General features: G+C 42.1%; 1 long non-coding RNA gene across 4 annotated transcripts in view; it reads left to right on the top strand.

Moving 5' to 3' along the window:
* The window catches only part of LOC141577068 (uncharacterized), a 401469-nt gene that overhangs the window by 145334 nt on the left and 236850 nt on the right, over positions 1-19285 (top strand). For all 4 annotated transcript variants that reach the window (XR_012505593.1, XR_012505592.1, XR_012505590.1 and 1 more), the window contains exon 3: positions 5207-5304. This is a non-coding gene — a long non-coding RNA (uncharacterized LOC141577068). The remainder of the gene's footprint in view (positions 1-5206; positions 5305-19285) is intronic.

Genomic DNA, 19285 nt, shown 5'->3' with positions numbered 1-19285 from the left:
TAGATTTCCCTTTTCTTCCCAGCCAAAAATACTGATCCAAATCGAAATCCTTCAAAATATCTACAGAGATTGCTTTGCGTAGTATGATGAGTACCACTGAGTACCAAGATGTGCTCAAGTGTTCTATCACCAGCTATCTGAGGTTTGCATTAACTGAAGAGACATTCCAGTCTGCTGGAAAGCACTATACTCTTAAAACAAGAGGAGAACACTCCAAAAGCAGTACAACACCCTGCAAGAAATTCCAAAAAATAGTCTCTGGTCCTAGCTAACTTTTTGTTTTTTATTTTTGATATTTGTGTTACAATAAAAGCCTTCCTATCAAGTAAGGTGAACATGACGGTTGCCAGTTGACTGACCCAATCATTTATCTTTAATGTCCCTTCGAGAAGTGTCTCTGGCTTAGCAATGCAGCCCCTTGGCAGAGCTGACCACGGCCCAAGGGAGCACCGTCAGCAGCTGCTATTACTAATTTAGCTCGGTAGCCTGCATTATATTTAAAGATCACCATGACTCAGCCAAGAGCTATGAGATTATCAAATGTTCAGACAAGAGGGGAGCCACTGAAAGGCTTCAGCAACAGCAGGAATGCTCAGGTGTATTTTGTTACAAGGATACAAGAAACGGCTCTAGCATTTGAAAGTAGGGTGCAGCGTAATTACATGCAATTAACTAAGGACTCCTTGGGCAGCGACCCAACTTGAGACTTTATCTGACAGGGTTGCAGGGCCGGGGAGACGGGGGAGAGACCTTATTTTAGCTGGGTTAGGGAAAAAAAATACCGAAGGTTGTGGCTAATAGAAGTACGTGATGTATAATGAGAAATGAAAAACATCCACTTCTATCTTTTGCCTGACTGAAGCAATCATTTTCCAACCCTTTTGTTCAATACTATTGGTCCTCAGGGTGTAGTTTCCCTCTTTGTGTCCTCTTAGAGAGCTGGAGAGAATGTAAAAAGCAAAACAAAGCAGAGTAAGAATCAAGGCAAACGCCAACCAAGCCAATTAGCAACTTGAAGGTGGAATCCACACTTCTCTACAGAACAAAGAGGAAGTTTTAGACGGTGATGTGGTATGATCTTTCTATGACAGAAATCGTTGCTAAACTTAGAAATACTTCCTAGATGTGATTGCATGGTGAATGCCTTTCCAGATCTTTTTCCTTCCTCTGCTGCTCAGGGTGAACATTAACTTTATATAAAAAAACCCCCAACACTTGTATTTGTTACATATGTTGACTCCAGGTGAAATTCAAGAATTCATTCTGGAAATCTAGGGGTTTTTTTTCTTATTATCTTTGCCATAGCTTGGGTGAAACTGCTTTACGTGACTACAGAAATGTGCTGTTAGGTTGGGGGAAATGTTTCTTGAAAAGACAGAATACTGATCTTTTATAACTTTGAGGATTAAAATTTTGTGTTCAACGTGGTTTCTATTACCTATGGTGGGACTATTTCAGGAAAAAAACATGTCTTTCAAGGAAAAAAATGAGGATACAATTATGAGGAAAGAATTATATAGGAATGAAAAAATACGTAGCTGCTTGGGAGATTAGGGTACCGGTTCTGTGCAAAGGTCTGTGAACGCTCGATTCATATATTTTTCAGTAGCAACCACTGCAGGAAATAGTCCTATTAGACGCTCTGGGAGAAACACAAGACACTAAGGGATCATTAAAAAAATCCAAGACATAAATACCTTTGCTGCACTATACAAGTTTTACCTATTGTTCACTGGCATTTTAGTTTTAATGGGTATATGTCATCTTTATCGATTACTGGGCTACTGGAAGATTGTCGTTACCTCAGACTAGTCCCAGGCACAAAGTTCCATCTCTCCTATCTCTTTTTACCTTAAAGGATGCAGTTTTCTCTTCACCTAATGAATCTTCAGACTCTGGTGTTTGGCTGTGATGCTCTGTGTTTCCTTTCTTGCCACCCAAGCTCTGAGCTGAAGTGAGACTCTAATCACTAGGGCGGGCAGCGTCTACATTCTGTAAGTGTGCATTTGGATCCTGTGAGAGCTTGTCCTCTGACTTATTCTTTGCAGCTGAAAAGGTGCTGGATGAAATTATTTAGGTACTAAGCCTTCCATCTCCCTTCCTTCATTCCCTCCCTCCCTCCGTTCCTCCCAACCTTCCTTCCTTCCTTCTGTTTTTCTTTTCTTTTTTTTTAGAAGTAGGAAGGAACACTCATTGTCTTTTTTTGAAGTTTACAAATTATAGGTCCAAATTTGTGACAGCAACACATTCCCTGGGTCTGATTTTCTAGCCTAGCAGAAGGACCACATTTCAAGGAAATGTTATTGGTGTTGGATATTGCTTGAAATCAGATCCAACACCAAGTTTCTGCCCGAACAAAAGAGGAGCCAAGTAGCAGAGGGCACACCAGGCTGGGAGGCAGGAGACAGGGCTGTACTTACCTGTCCTGCAGAGAACCACTGTACAAACCTGGGACAGTCACTCTACCCTATGCCTGAGCCTTCCTACCTGTGACACAAGAGCTTTATTGTTATTAGTAGTAGTAGCAGTTAATACCTAAAGGTATTAATTGAATTGAGGGGTGGTAATTAGGTTTGTTTATTTATTTTTTAATGGAGGTACCAGTGATTGAACCCAAGACCTCATGCATGCTAAGCACATGCTCTGCCACTGAGCTATACCCTCCCCCGAGAGCTTTAGATTTGAAGGAAGTCTGTATTTCCTCTCATCCTCAGAGCCTACCATTCTCTGTATTGGTTGAAATGGATTTACCTGGGCTTCTGAATTTTAAGCTCCAGCTTTTCTTCATTCTTTCCTTCCTCCCCTGTTTCCTTCCTTCCTTTCCTCCCTCATCCTGCTCTCCTCTTTTTCTTCATTTTCCCCAAGCATCCATCTGTACCTTTATTTTATTTCTCTATCTCTTAGGGTCTATTATTTTACAATAGGGAAATGGAAAATCAGAAGGGTTCAGTGATTTTTTAAGATTGCAAAGTTAGTGGCCAAGAACCTGAATGCACCTTTAGGGTTGGGCCTCTCTTTCTACTATATTATGAGTCCATATTTCTCTCTTGCTTTGTCCTCATGATTCTTCTTATAGGTAACAAGAAGCCCTCAAAAACAAAAGATCAGGACAGACAATCAGATTGTACTTTTGTCTCAACACAGCACAGGAAGGGGCAAGAGAGTGGTGGACAATGAGAGCTGTGCTATGACTCTTCACTCTGAGAAACGGGGAAGAATCAGGCTTGGGCAACCTAAGAGAACATTGGGAACATTTGCTTCTGTAAGAAATGGGGTTGTGAGCGAGGTGTTTAGTAGCTAGAATTTAATTTGTGAAGGCGATGGGAAACACCAACAATTAGACAACCCAAACCCGCTTCTGCTCCGAACACTAGCTGGGTGGCTTTGAGCAAATAACTTCACAAACCTCTTAGGACCCAAGTTGCTCATAAAATAATGATTTGTTGAATATAAATATCAACCATAATAATATAGAATCTGCCTGAAGGTAGGGAGACTGGATCTTTGAGGCCTCTCTGGTTTTGATTGTATACCTGAAAAGTAGCCTTGGACATACATGGTCAAAACTGTGAAAAAGCCTGGGGAGCTGTGTAATCCAAGATTAACAAAATAATTGATTAGAACCAGGTTTTCATCATTCTGAGCTGAAAAATGATAACATACCTTTGTACTTCAAAAGATGATGTCTTCCCTTCCCCTTCTTGTCCTGTGTAGCACTGCATGGTATTTATAAAGAGACGTCAAGTAAAAGAATTTTTTAAAAACTAAGCATTTTCCTGGCTCTTGCTTGCACTTACTAAGGCAGGGTTGCAGTGGCCTTTGAGGTCTCCCAGGCAGTCACATGTTGGAGTCCTGGTTTTTCTCAGTCTCCTGCTCCAACACCCTGCAGCTGGGCACTGACACCTTCTCTGGGCAGCCGCTGTCTGGTGGGCACTGCTCTCTCTTAGATGGGTATTGCTGTGTCAGGAGGTGCCACAGTGCCTGGTCCCAATGCCACCCTGCCCGTGCTTGCTGACAAGGAAGGGCAGAATCCTCTAGAGGCTCCCAAATGGGGCTGCTGGTGTCTGGGCAGCAAGAAGTACACTTGATTTTTCCTTATTGTTTCTAGTTCCCAAACAGGGATCTGACTCTGCTTGTTGGGAATGAAATGGGGAGGCTGGGCCAGCAGATGGCAAAGCTGAACGAGAAACACCTCCATATACTCAGATCCAGGCTGAGGCTTTGTTTTTGGACTAATAAGCACACTGTACTCCATGAGTGACCAGCATTCCTGGTCTCCTGGGACTGAAGAGTTTCCCAGCCTGGGGACCTACACCACTAAGACAGGGGCCAGTCCTTGGGGAACTGGATGGTAGGTGTCATGGCTCCCTCAGCCCACATCCCTTCCCAAGGGGTTCCTCAGAGGCCTGGGCACATAGCAGTCTTTGAACCCCAGCAGTACATGTGGCTTCGACGCAACTTAGGACTGCTGCTTTCTATTTACATGGAATTTAGCACAGAATAAATAAATTGAAATTTCTTCATTTTTCCATATCCAAATTGAACTACTGTACCTAGCATGCTACTCAAAAGAGGCAGGCCTTTTTACCTGGGACATCAGCGAGAATTTGCGGCAAAGTGCCGCAGACTCAGCAGTCTTAGCAAATATTTACTAAATGTCTATCAGGACCCTGTGCAGACCTCAGCCTCTTTAGGGCAAACTTGAACTCCCGTCTTCCTAAAGGAGTTGAAATACTCTTCACCATTTCCATACCCTTTCCTTGAAAACACCCCCACCCACCAAAGGGGATTTTCAGCTCTTTCATCATTATATCAAAAAATGAACAATATTATTTTAAATAATACCAGCTGGGAATTAGAACCAACCCAGCAGCTTACAGAGATCAATCGGTTTCTTAGTTTTATTTTTTGTTTTACACGATGTGAAGGTAATTTAGCCTGCTGCTAATTGCAGTCTATTTAATTACAATGCATGCAGCTATAAAAGCAAGTACTAACACAGGTTGCAATTAAAGCATCATGTCAAAAAGCTGTTGAGTGTCTGTGAGGGTGGAATTAGAGGATGGAGGAAGCCTCAGAGGTCATTTAGCTCGTTGTTCTATTGTGGGGACTTCACGCCACATTTACAGAATGCTTTGTGTAAATCTCCTGGGATTACTACATCACATAAAGGTAGAAAGGATTGACGCTAATATTTATTTTTTAGCCACCAGCTACCAGACCTGATCTAGGAAGATGACATGGATGGTTTCACTTAATCTCCCCAGCAGTCCTACGAGGGAGCTGCTTTACCCCTGTATGTAGGTAAGTTCACTATGTTCAGAGAAATGAAATGATTTTTCCCAAGTTGTCCCAGCTCATTGGTGGCATAGGGATGAGCTGAAACAGACAGGCTTGGTGTGGATGGCCATGCTCTCGCCACCCTGAAAAGTCAGCTGCTCTTCTCTCATGGCAGGAGTACCCCCAGACTCAAAAAGTGACTTGTCCAGGTCTCAGTGACAGGACTTGAGATCTGGAAAGGGTACTGGAGGTTATGAAACTCAACTTGTTCATTTTATAAGTGATGGAATTGAGGTTTGGAGAAGCTGGATTGAGCTTGAGACATGCCCATGGGGGATATGAAGCCTGTATTGTCCCTTCCGTCTCTCCTGGCACCCCGACCTCCAGCCTAGGCCTTGGGCTCCAGTGTTCCAGCTCATACAACCTCCCCTCTGCTTTCCTGGACCGCTACCCCTTCAGAACTCACCTCTGAGTGATTAGTTGTGTGGGACAGGCTGGTGCCTGGAGCTTCTGGTTCCTCTAAGGAACGTAGGGGAGTCAGTGATGGACAGTTGGGTCTCTTGCTGTGAGAACTCTTCTACTCCTCTGGTGCTTAGCAGTTTGCTTCCACAATCCAGGCAAAATGTGTCTATTCCCCAGCCATGGTCAGAGCTGGGATGATTTTAAAAGCTGTGGATGCACACCCTCTAAGGAGGAATCTCAGGCTGTGTAAGCAGAGTTATAAGATGTTTTGCAAAACTGGATGTAATTTCAATTTTGCGAAGCGGAGTTTTGTTTGTGAATAATGCTTTGTTTGCCAGTGATCCTCAAACCAGCTCGCTTGGGAATCTAGAGGGCCTGGAAACACTCAAAGGCCTGGGCCCTGACCCGAGAGATTCTGATTCAGGAGGTCTGGTAACCCCTATTTCTCATTAGGCTCTGGGTGATGCTCAGGGATTAAGGTCTGATGCCGGCTGCACCACAAGTGCTGCTGTGTTAATGTACTTACTAAAAGCCAGCCAGGCCTCTGCATGCCAGCTGGCTTGGGACATGGCAGACCTGAATATTTGAACCTGGCCGTGCTTTTTTAAGGTTTTCAGTTTTCAGCAAAACATAATTGATGAAGAAAGAACTAAGGATGTCTACCAGTTAGTCCATCTGTTGCCAATTTATTTTCTATCGTAAACAAATGTAGATTCTACAGTTTGTTATTATGATAAATTGGTTGTGTGACGGGTACAGTCCAGCCTTCTGAAATATGACAGCCACACGATAGCATAATACTTAACAATAGCATCCTTATTCTACACGGCTGGTTTTTATCCAAGTGCGAATGTCTGCAGCATTTCCGTTACTTTTTGTAGAATCTCATGTCCTTCATACCAAGCTCATTTGTAAACTTGGCTCCTTACTTGGCCCCAGTCTCCCTGATCTCCCTTTCCCTTAGTTCAAGGAAGACTCAAAGTCACAGGCAGAATTCTGTTTACATTGATTCGTTCCCATCTCAATGGCTAGTCACTGATGAGAAGGTGTGAGATCCCCGAAGCCTAACTAACAAATACACCATGGGAGAATGACTAATTGATCAAAGGAACCAAAAGCTGAAGTGAGGAATCACCTTTTAAACTGCAGCTTCTCCTTGATTTAATTTGCAGGAGCCCCGCCAAACATTTACAGTGAAAAAACCGTGGAGGGGAAGGAAGCAGTATGTTGTTTTCCCTACACCTCCAGAGATAATTGTCCATGCTGATTTGTGATTTATTTCTTTCACTGAAAACTCAGGGAGGAGGAATGCATTCAGGGAAACAGAAAGAGGAGTATCCCAAACATGTATTTTTTTTAATTCCTAGAATAAAAGGAATTTGCGTAAAAGACCTTCTGACAGCTTTCATGATTAAATTTGATGAACAATTTGGTCAGTTTTAGGATGTTGACTTGTAACATTTACCATAGAAGGGCTCACTTCTTTGGGAACTGAGAAGATGTGATTTTCCCCTCAGAAAATGACATGGTACTTTGGAGTGGGAGAGAGCAGTTGGAGAAAGTTGTCGGGCTGTGTTCTTGCCTGTGTGCCCACCCCCCAGTCTCCTGCACCCACGCCCACCCCCAGCACCCTTCTCCTCCTGATCTCTTAAATTATGCCACTCAGCTTCTAGTTGTGCGTTTCTGACCCCAAAAGGAAAGAAAACGAAAATGATTGCTTCTTCTTTTATAGTCTGCTATTTCGGGAGGTATTTGAGGCCGTCTTGGAACCTTATTTCATTGAAATTGTTTTTTCATGCAAATGTTTGTTTTCCACTTAATTTTGGTCATTTCTCTGCAATGCCCTTTCACAGAACAAAGCCAGAAATAGGTGCTGGTGTCACTGGGTGGAAGTTTGCTCCCCAAATGCCCTAATTGTCCTCAGTCCACTGCTCCCATAACAGAGAACTAGAGCTGCTGTTACTATTGAGAAAGAATGTTTTCTCTGCTTCTGACAGATTCTTCCCTTAGTGCATTGATCCCGAGCCCTCTAATTATGGCTAAGTGTCCTGGCTTTATGATGCCTGAACATAAATGGTTCTTAAACAACTAGGTTTTCTTTTGGCAGTTCACTATTTTGTCTTCTTTCTTATTGACAATCACATAAAAAGACTTTCAAATTTTAATGGCTATGACAAAAAGCCATTGAACTCATGTTCATTTTTATAGATACATTTTTAACTGTTCCTCAATGCTGAATATTTACAGTTTTTTCTTGTGTACGTGATGCTTCTCCAGTGTCTGTTTTATTCAATCAGAAGACGTTCCCAAAAGTGAGATTGTGAGGTTGAGGGGCATTATCATTTTTTTATAGCTCTTGAAACAGGTTGACAAAATATTCCAATATGTGGCTACAGTTTCACCACGATGATGCTGGAATTTGGTGTTACTATTATTTAAATCTATTTTGCAATCCTAATAGAATGAAAATGGTGCCCGTTATTTTGACATTTTCATGTTTTTCATAATAACAAGGTTAATATATTTTCTAATATATTTATTTGCCATTTGTATCTATCATTTTAAAAAATGCCACTGTATATTGGTAAATATTAGTTCAGTGAATACTGAGTTTATTGGACACATTCTAGCCATGGGCAGGATAGGAGGGAGGGAGAGAGGCTGGAAGAGAGGGAGAAAAGAAAGGGACCAGGGGAAGAAGGGAGAGCGTGTGTTCTAACAATAGTCATTGGCAGTGCTTGACCTTGCTCAAATATGGGCCCATCTTACAAAACCTGTCCCAATTTAAAATTAGACTTCTACGGGGGACAGTCCAAACATACAGGCTTTAAAAGCTGAAGCCTTCTGTTTAACTATTCTTTGCTTCTTTGTTATGAATGTGTTTAGTGGAACCATATGCTCTTCTCCCTTTGAGATGGGCATTTTGCCATGTGTATAATGCTTTGTGACTATTAATTACTCTGTATGAAATAAGTTATTATTACTCTGCTTCTCTTCTCTGATGAATCCAGTTCTCTAGGAGAAGTGAGTTTTCATCTTGTTTGTTTCTAAACAAACTGCTTCTAATTTTGAGACTTAAGTGCAGGAACAGGACAGGCAGCTATGGTGTTTTCGTGATAACTCAGCTCTCTGGGGTATGCATAATTTGGGAGAGACATTTTTCACTGGTGACACCCTTGGAAAACTTGAACCTGCTACATGGTTTCTACTCTGTGTGGGGAGATTCAGTATCTCCAGTTTATTTTTATATGGCCAGTGCCAGTGAGGACCCACAGAATTAGAGAAACAAGCAGTCTACTTCTCTGCCTCTGAGTAGGACAACCAGCAGGTAGGTTTGTTCAGTCATTTATTCAATCATTCATTAGTTCATGCCTGAATCCAACTTATGTTTATTGAAAAGCTGCAGTTCCAGGTCCCCTGCTAAGAATTCTGATCCAGGAATGCTTAGAGAAAGAAATGCAGCCATGCTTTCCTGGGTTTCCTGCTGCTAATTCTCTGATGTCTGTCAGATACTCTTTCAAAAAGTAGCAAACTCTTTCTAAGAAACTGACTTTTGCTAATCCAACACCCTGCCTCACCCCACTCCTCCAGCATACACAGCTGATAAGATCCCTGAACAAAGAAAGGAGGTGGAGGAAGATCTGTGACTTCAAGATCTGAACATGGAGAAAAAGAAAGCCTCATCAGAAGTAGGATCAGAGCAGGGAAGGTCAAGAAATTCGTATTGACCAAACACCGGATGCTCTACACTGTTGTGAGAATTAGAGAGGATGACAAGTGTAAAGCCCTGGTGATCTGATTGTGTTTCCTGAGGGTCTGTGACTACTAGGTTGGTTGACTTGTTGGAGAACAGGAGAGAATGAGAATCAAGTCAGAGGTTGTTGGAGTGTTTTCATAGTGAGGACGGTAGCTTAGATCACACTGTGTGAGTGGAGAGAGGTGGACAGAGCCCAGATACATTCTGGACATTGAAATGACTGTAGTTGCTGAATGATTGGATGTAGGGGATGAGGCCAAGGGAAGAGTCCAGCCTGACTTCTGGGTCTGCCTTAAGCAAATGAGTCATTTGTAATCAGGAAGGACAGGAATGGGATATGCTGAGTGTGGAAAAGTTTGTCTATATGTATGGGGAACCGGGGAATTCCTGGACCACCATTTTGAGAAATCTTATTTATAGGTTTCTCCTGACAAATAGGAGGAAATAAATTGGTTACTTATATGTGTGCATCTTCCACAAAGCTGTCCTGGTTGAATACCTGGGTTAGGTTCTTAAAGATTTCCCTCTCCTTTAGCAAGATGTGATTCCATTCAGGCATGAGAGAAAGCCACGACAAAGAGAAAGAGGTATATTGTAAACTTCTCTAGTCCCTGGAATTTTTTCCTCCAATTGCAATGATAAGAATCATAGTGAACATTCACATAGCAGTCACTCTGTGTCAATCACTGCTTGAAGAACTTCACACGTAATACCTCATTTAATCCTCTCTATAACCATATTAAGTAGATTCTCTCTTTCTGTTCTACAAATAGGGAAATTGAAGCACAAGGAGGCTAAATACTTGTCTAAAGCTGTTATATATATTCTCCTGAGAGAGTAAGAAACAAATTAGGAAAGTATCCTATTTTTTGTGGTGTTTTTGTTTGTATGTGGGTGTATATATACATATGACACACAAACACACATAATTACTTACAAAGGCATTATTAAAACACTGGAATCTGGACATTGTAAGGGTGCTCAGAGGCTGTGTTTTTACAGGAAACAGCTTCAGAGCATTAGGTGAACTCCACACAACCTGTTGGTAGCAGAGGGAGCCCTGGAACTGAATTTCTCAATTTTTAGACCTGTATTTTTCCCTCTCTCTCCTGTATATGCTGTGTCACCTCCACTGGCCTCCAAAGGATTCTCCCTTCATGATAATTCTGTGTGAGAAGTTTGGAGAAAAAGCAGTAACTGTAGACCAGCATCATTTAAAAATAATCACAGATCCTCCAGAGTTAGCAGTTAAGATTGCAGAGGGATTTGGAGAAATCCGAACTTTTTTGTCCTAAGATTTGTCATCTTCCTGAAGATCCTCAGTTAATTATTTCTGCCACTATCTCTAGGTGGCGCTGTTTCCCTGTTAACACTGTTCTGAGTGAGCAAACAAGCATAATTCCTTGTAATATCCCATAGCACCATAGAGGTAAGGCTGAGATTGTACTTAGATCTTCAGTCAAAGGTAGAAGAATAATGAAAAGTGTCTGTAACTCACAGAGCCAGTCCACCCTGGTCTTGTCCAGTTGCAGCAAGGGCTGCTCTAGAACCTGGAAGGTGATAAATGAGGGAAACCCAGGTGGTAGAACATGTTCCTTTGGGGAGCGTATGGGAAGAGACACTTAGGTTGAAGGGATCCAGAGGAATCATGTTGAAGGCTTCCCCATGTGGAGCACATGGAGAACTAAAAGGTGGGATAGCAAGTTCATTTCAAGCCCTAAACATGAGAGAGTTACGGAAAGGGCAAGAAGAAGATAGGTGGCTAAGTGAAAGCTTCTTGCAAGAGAGACAAGAAATGGCTGGGACCCAAATGGCTGTGAAGATGTGGAAGAAGGGAAGGTCTTGGAGAAAGAGAAGAAAGCCGGGGTTCTGTGAGCATCTGGCTATGCAGAGTAAATAGGTGTGAAGAACTAAGCTTGACTTCTAATTTTGAGTCTTTTTGTAAATAAAGAGGAGGAGATGGAAGATGAGTAGAGATGAATGTCCCTTGGTAGTAGGAGACTTTTTGGGGAAAGAGCCTCCAGAAAGAGCTGTTAAAGATGTGTCCTGGAACCAGAAGAAGTGAGTGGACCTGGTCCAGGAGAATATACTGACTTCTGATGTGATTTTTTAGTAGGATGGAAAGGAGAACCATGAATAAGGCTAAACGGTTCTTAGATTTTCTCACTGCATATTAAAAAAATACGTTTTATTTATTTTGAGGGGGGAAGTAACTAGGTTTATTTATGTTATTTACTTTTTTTTTAAATGGAGGTACTGGGGATTGAACCCACGACCTCGTGCATGCTAAGCATGTGCTCTGTCACTGAGCTACTACACTCCCCCCTCACTGCACATTTAAAGCCTTATCCTCTACTCTCCAACATTGCCTATTAACTAACACATAGTCATTTCTTCAAGCTCTGATTCTTGGGATGTGTTTATGCATAACACAAAAGTAAATTCTGGTGTGAATTCAGCTTCTTGTTTCTAGTTTTCAATCAGGAAAAGGGACTTTTGGTAAACATCCTTCACTGAAGGGTGCTTGCCCATCTATGTGCACACAGAGGGCTCAGGGGAGAGAGGCAGGGAGCTGCAGCATACCTGGCATGGCCAGCATCTTGCAAGATGATGTTGAGTAAACAAAGCCTCTGGCAGAAATCAGTAATCTGATGACTATATGCAGATATAAGCAAAGACCAAGATTTAGTTACAAAGACTTTGAGACAATAAGGAATTTCCCTGGAGAAACTGAACTTTTCAGAAAATATATGCACAGAACAGCACAGGAACTGTTTGCTTAGGTCAAGGGCAGGCCTGGCAGCAGTTCCACAGGGAAAAGGGGCTGCACACTGTAACTAGAATTACAACAGTATCTTTTTATACATATATATTATGAAAAAGTTTAATTGTCTATAAAAATAGACTAGTATACCCATAATTCAGCTTCAACAATGATCAACCCATGAGCAGTTTTGTTTCATCTATATCCTCTTTGTTCGCATATTATTTTTGAAGCATAACCCAGTGTATTTAACTTATCTGTAAATATTTCAATACAAATGTATCAAATATATAATTAGCCTTCAAACTTCTAATTGTCTTATAATTGTTAATTTTGTTTAAACCAGGATGTAAGTAAAGCGTACCCATTGTGATTGGTTTATATATCTTTTGGCCTTTTAAAGTCTATAAGACCCCATCACTCTGTTTTTATTTATTCCTCACAATGAATTCGTGGAAGATGACTATATTCTTATATATAAGTTGTTTGGATGTAAGAATCTATGACCGAGACTGGCTAGACATTCACCAGCCCTGCTTCCTTTTCCTTCTAAGCACACATTCCTACCCCTTTTTTGCAGTTAGATGTGACCAGGTGATTGAGTTATGGCCAACGGAATGTGGGTGGAAGGGATGGGTGCTGCGTATGTCTGGCCCATAAAGACTTCCCATGTGCCCTCTCCAAGCTCTTTCCTATTCCCTAGTGGAATGGAAGGCATGCATTAAAGGTAATGGAGCCACAAGATGCAAAGAGCCTGCATCCCTGAATCAGCACTTGGAGGATAGTTCCCTGGCTGCCCGAGAGCACCTTCTATTTTGTTCCTGAGATTTTGGGTTTGTGTGTAACGTCAGCTAGCACTCCCAACAAATACAGTTTCAGATGAATCTCATTATGGACTGGTAGTTCTCAACCCTGGCTGCATATTATAAACACCATGCAAATTTTCAAAAAAGACTGATGCCTGGGCCCTGCCCTAAGACAGTTAAATCTGAATCACTGGGGGTTCAGGACATTTAAATGGGATGCTTGAACAGAGCACAACATGTAATTCTAATGTTTCTGTGGTTGAGAACTACTGTTACGGATTGTGGGTTCAGTTATTTTTAGGGACTCCCTTTCTTATCTTACTAAAGTACTGAGCTGAAAAACTCCTCTAGATATTGTTGTCATCGTTATGTACAGGTACCAGGCAGGTTGAGCACTCTCTGGTTGTTAGTTAGCATGCTGGTATGCAGTGTGGTAAAGTCAGGTATACAACCTCTCACACCCCAGTTGCTTTTATAGAATAACAGTTCGATGTGACTGATTTCTTTTAAAACTTAAAAAAATATTCCCCTATATCTTGTATTTTTTATTAAAGTATAGTCAGTTTACAATGTTGTGTTAATTTCTCATGTACAGCATGGTAATTCAATTACATATATATGCTATATATATATACACACACACACACATATACATATATAAAATATATATATTCCTTTTCATATTATTTTTCATTATATGCTACTAAAAGGTATTGAATGCAAGTCCCTGCACTATGGAGTAGGACTTTGTTGTATATCTATTTTATCTGCAGTAGTTAATATCTGCAAATCCCGAATTCCCAATTTATCCCTCTGCTCCCTCTTTCCCCTCGGTAGCCACAAGTTTGTTTTCTATGTTAATGGCTGATGTGTTTCTGGGCCATATGGTACCCACAGTCTTAAAATCTCTCCACTGTAATCTCTATTTACATGTGCATTTCTAGCAGGAGACAAAGAACCTTCTTGAGAAGGAGAGCTCTGTGTCCTGTCATTGTGTCCCACTAATTGGAAGAGTGGCAATCCTATAGTGGGCTTTCATTAAATATATTTGATTAATGAATGAGTGAATGAACTTATCCCAAAGAGATTATGGAAGTGCCTGCACAGAGTAGTTTTTCTGGAGAGGAGAAGTAGGAATGAAGAGAAATGAAACAACTGAGTCAAAGCAAGTAAAGGAAGAAGGCTTCTGGCAAATTAGGTTTGAAGAGGAAGAGTGGACAGAAGAGAAGAGTGAGAGCCACAGCATCATTAGAAGCATGAATAAGCACATCATAAAATGTTAGACTTGGCAGGGACACAAGTATTGATCTAGTCCATTGGTTCTCAAAGTTGTGGTCCATGGACCTCTGGAAGTCCATGAGACCCTTCCAGTAGTCTTCAAGGTCAAAACTGCTTTCATAATAATACTACATATAATTTGCCTTTTTCATCTTGTTGACATTTACATCAAGGACACAAAGGAATGTGGTAAAACTGTTGGTGCCTGAGCTTGGATCAAGGCAGTGGTACTAAACAGTACTCTTTAGCACTGCACAGTCACAGGAAAAAAATAGTTAAAAAAAAAAAAAGCCAGCTTTACTTACAAATGTTCTTGATCAACAGTGAAAATTATTAATTTTTAGGTGAAAGAATGCTTGCAAACTCTGGTTATTCACATCTAGGAAGCTGGTGGACATTTTCTTAAAGATCAAAGACGTAAGCCTGCTGTTGCAAGAAAAACATCTGAAAGTATCAATTGGCGATGATAAAATTTTAGCTTTGAAGCAAAAGTTAGAATTTTGGAAAACGTCTATCTACTGTAGTATTTAGTGTCTTCCTAATACTTAAAGATTTTCCAATGAGATTGGCGGTAATGTTAATGAATATCATTTTTAAGTGCTGTGCAAAATGATATGTCAATATTTGTAAGATCTGAAATAAGCCAATGAACCAATATTTCCAAGTGACAAATGCATGCTCTTACAAAATCATCTGTCAGTAAAAGATACATTCAAAGTGCAAGATGGGCCCATGGATTTTCATGTATCAGAATACAAAATGTTTATTGATATGCCCTCTGCTTTGCAACTGATGTTTAAGAAACTACAACTTGTAAAGTTCAGTATCATGTCATGGACAACTCATGACAATTATCTGGAAAAGGAATTCAAATATCCCCCCCTTTTTCCAACAACACATTTGTGTGAGGCTGGATCTACTTCATATACTTCAGCCTAAACCATATATCACAATAGATTGATACAGAAGCACATGTGGGAAGCTAGTTGTCTCCTCTCAAACCAGATACTGAATAGATTTGCAAAATTATATAACAATTCTATTCTCATGTTTTGTTGTGGAAAATAGTTATTTTTCACAGATACATTTTGTAGGTTAGCATGTAATGGGTTTACTGCTGCTAATTTAAAACACTTTCTAGTTTTAATTCCAAATATATTAAATACTGATGGATTTAGTCTACCTGAAAAAAACATTCTGGGGCTCCTCAATAATTCTTGAAAGTGAAAAGAGATCCTGAGACCAAAAATGCCTGAGGACCACTGCTTTAGCCCATCACCTCATTATTCTGATGGGGAAACTGAGGCAAGAATAGATAAAGAGATGGGGCATTCAGCATCACTAGAGTAAGTTGTCCAAATATAGACAATAGTGCTTGTCTTGCAGAAGAAAGTGCTTTCAGACAGAAAACAAACACACAAACAATTCTCTGGTAGAAGTGTTTCTGTTAAGTGTTTCTATGACCTGGAAGTGCAATTGTCATCAGTGGAAATTTTAAGCTTGAATAACACATGGCATGGTGCAACTTACCAGAAACAAGTGATTTACTGTATTACTCTAAATTTAAAAACCTTAAGTATGCATCTTAGTCCCTTGTCTTAATGGAAAAGTACAAAAGAAAGCAACAGCAACTAATAAGGAGTAATAGCCATAGAAAAGTGGGCAACTTATGGACACTAGAGCTGGTTAGTGATTACCCTGGGGCCAGAAGTTGGAGGTTGTCAGCCCAGGTGACTGCAGGAAACTAGACAGACATGAGAACACAATGTTCTGCTGAAACAGTTGTGATTGAGGAGCGCAAGATACTTTAAAACATGTTTCCTGCAGGCTGCATCCCTGTCAGAGATGCAGGAAGACTCAGCCAATCAGAAACTTCCAAGGACTAGTGGTGGTGATTCAAGTCATGCAGAATTGTTGGGGTCTCCTGGGGAGCAGAAGCAGAAGGGTTCTAGGTCTGGGGAAGTGGTGGAGAAGAGGGTGGCTCTTCACCCAGAGCCACTAGCATTTTAAGTGACAGAGATCAAGGTCTCAGAACACAGACCTGAGTAAGAGGAGCCCTGCATTTTAGGGGCGCCCAACTGAGCTTGCCCTAGCCACATAGCTCTCCACTTGCAGGGCCAGAATCTGCAGGGACAAAGGGACTTCCACTTACCCAGCTGACGCTATTCACTTAGTGGCCACATTCTGGGTTCAAGGTTCCTGGAATTCTCTGCACAGAAAACCCCATCCTGTATCCACGCTGACCCCACCCTCCTGAGGGTAGGTCAGGCACCATCATGTGACCCAAAGTCTAAGGGGTGGCTGAAGGGTAGCTATTTGAAAGGAATGCGCATGGAGGTTGGACATGTGGTCTGTGGTATCTGTGCTCAAACACATGCAGTTCTTTGTGGTACAGGTGGAGCCAGGATTCCTGGGTGACTGTCCTCCTGTGACATTATTCCTGCACCAAACTCAAAGGAATCTAAGATTTCTAAGTTGGAATCTGACCTTCTACAGTTAATCACCTCATTGTTGTCAAGGTAGGAATATAGAACATACATATATTTTTTAACATTGAGGCTCGATTTATATTCTTGTCTGAGTTCCCAAAGATATTAGGGGTAGGCTTGTCCAAAACTGTTTGTAGGCATGCTGGTTAACCTTTAGCACTGCGATGTTCCCAGTGAACTATGATCTCTGTCTTCAGTCATTCCTTATGCAGAAACCCAAACTCACATTGTGAGTTCTTAGGAAAATAAATATGTTTGTGTCTAGGCATTATGTCAGAGAATTTTATAAGTCATTAAAGTCATTGTGGGGTCAATAAACCTCTCCCTGAGTGGGAATCAGTTGGCCGGTGCCTGTGTTCTGAGCTGGTGGGCAGAGAGTGAACATCCTTTTGGGAATTTTCAGAGCATTTGCCTGTGTTGTTGTTGGAATTTTCCCATACATCATTCCAGAGAAATGGCTGCCCCAGGCAGAGTCACCGACTTATCCACAGCTTGTGAGGAAGCAAAGCCTGCTAATGCAGAGACTACCAGACCCAGAGGAGCAGTGCGTGGAACCAGAGCTCCTCAATCATGACACCGTCTGGGTGCACGCCATCCATTGGAGAAATGCCTGTTGACTCGCCATCCTCACGGCAGATGGCTCAATTAACAATCCAAACTGTGGCTACTGTTGTTAAAGATAGGACACTCGAAATCTTTGCAAGTCAGTCATAAATATAGTTGCCATTGTGGAGAGCTTGCTCTGTGCCACTAAGCACTTCATGGTCGTTGTTTAATTTAAATTCACATAGCAGGACTCCGAGCCTGTACTGACCTAAGCATTTTAAAATATTAATTCGTACAATCCTCAGAACAAACTTCTATGGTAAGCACAATGTTTAATTTCATTTTGCAGTTGAGGAAACTGAGGCACAGAGCAGTTAAATAAAGTGCCCAAGGTTGTAGACAAGTAGGTGGTGGCTTGTGGGCATGCACTGGGGCAGCCTGCTTCCAGGGTCCAGTTCCAAGGTATATCACTCTCTTAGAGAGACACTGTTACCTCGTTTCATGGAGAATAATGGAAGCTAAGCCCTCTAGGTTCTCTAGTAAGTAAGTTGGCTAAGGTTGCATAACTGGTGAGAGGTGTTTGGCTTGAGCCCTATCTACTAAATCTGCTGGACGATGGAACTCCCCCATTCCTTTTCTGAGAATTCTGTATCTGCACGAGTTTGCCACATACTGAAGGACTGACAACTGTTGAAGTCAGGCCCCTTGTGTCATTTCCATACTCTGCAATGGCTATAGGATAAAGGCCTACAGGTGGAATAGAGGCCCTGTGATGGCTTTTGCAAACCCTTGAGATCCGTGAGGAAGAAAGAAGGGCACTGCAGGAAATTGATGTCCTGGGTACCTAAATGACTTCAGAGACTTTGGTGACTGAGTGCTCAGTTGAAGTGTGGCTTGGCCCAAACCAGAATCTGTGAAATGGGATGCCTCATTGTACGGTGAAAGAGCCCAGATTTTGGAGAGGGACAGACCCAGGTTTGCATTCCATCCACATTGTTTCCTTGACCTGCTTGGAATCAGGTCGTGTCCTCCTGTGTGAAGTGGGGATGTTAGCAATGACCGTGCAGGTGGAGGCGAGGATGGGGCACAGAGCAGGCAACCTATCCATGTGTTGGTTTCCTTTCCCTTTCTTGGTTCAGAGCATCACATGCAGTGTGAAAGAGCCTGTAGAAAACTCTCTATACTGGAGATCTGGCTAGCAAGGAGAGTGTCATGCCAGCTTATCTGTCCCCTGGACTCCGGAAAGCGGAGACCTCCCTGGCCAGCAGCATGGCCTGCTGAGCCCACTGACGCAATGGCTCGGGCAGAAGGCCCAGCTCTGCCTGGCCCTTTGCCTGGACTGCTTCAGCCTCCTGGCTGGGGAGGTCCAGGGACCTGCCACTGTCCTTTTTCATTGGCCCAGGGTCTGCCTCTCCATACTTAGAAAGGTGCATGGGGCATTGGCAAAATGGGGGACTAACTGGTGCCAAATTTCTCCTTCTTGTTCTATCTTGCTGGTTTTATTTTGTGATGTGGGATAGAGACAAATGGACAGTAAAGGCATTCCTGAGAAGAGCAATCCAAGTTGGCAGTTTGTTCCCTGGGCCAGAACTGCAGAGGACCAGGGAGCTGTAACCTCCATTTTTCTCCTCTCAAGGGAAGAGTAAGGAGTCCAGGTCTAGAACTATTTCAAAAGTCTTTCCTCCGCTCTCCCAGCCTGGCTCTGAGGTATGGGAGGGAGCTGGAGCATATGTTCCATATTGATTTGCATTTGCACACTTTCCTGCATCCATTATCTCACCTCATTAGGGCTTGGAAGGGGAAGCTGAGCCGAGTGTGGCAGCAGCATGCACTTTCCTGAGCCCTGTGGAGAGTTGTCCCAAACGGTAAATGAAACAGTTGCAAGGGCTGGCCAGGAGCCCGC

This window comes from Camelus bactrianus, chromosome 3 (genome assembly GCF_048773025.1).
Source record: "Camelus bactrianus isolate YW-2024 breed Bactrian camel chromosome 3, ASM4877302v1, whole genome shotgun sequence".
Taxonomy (NCBI): domain Eukaryota; kingdom Metazoa; phylum Chordata; class Mammalia; order Artiodactyla; family Camelidae; genus Camelus; species Camelus bactrianus.
This window is presented reverse-complemented; position numbering and strand designations above follow the sequence as displayed.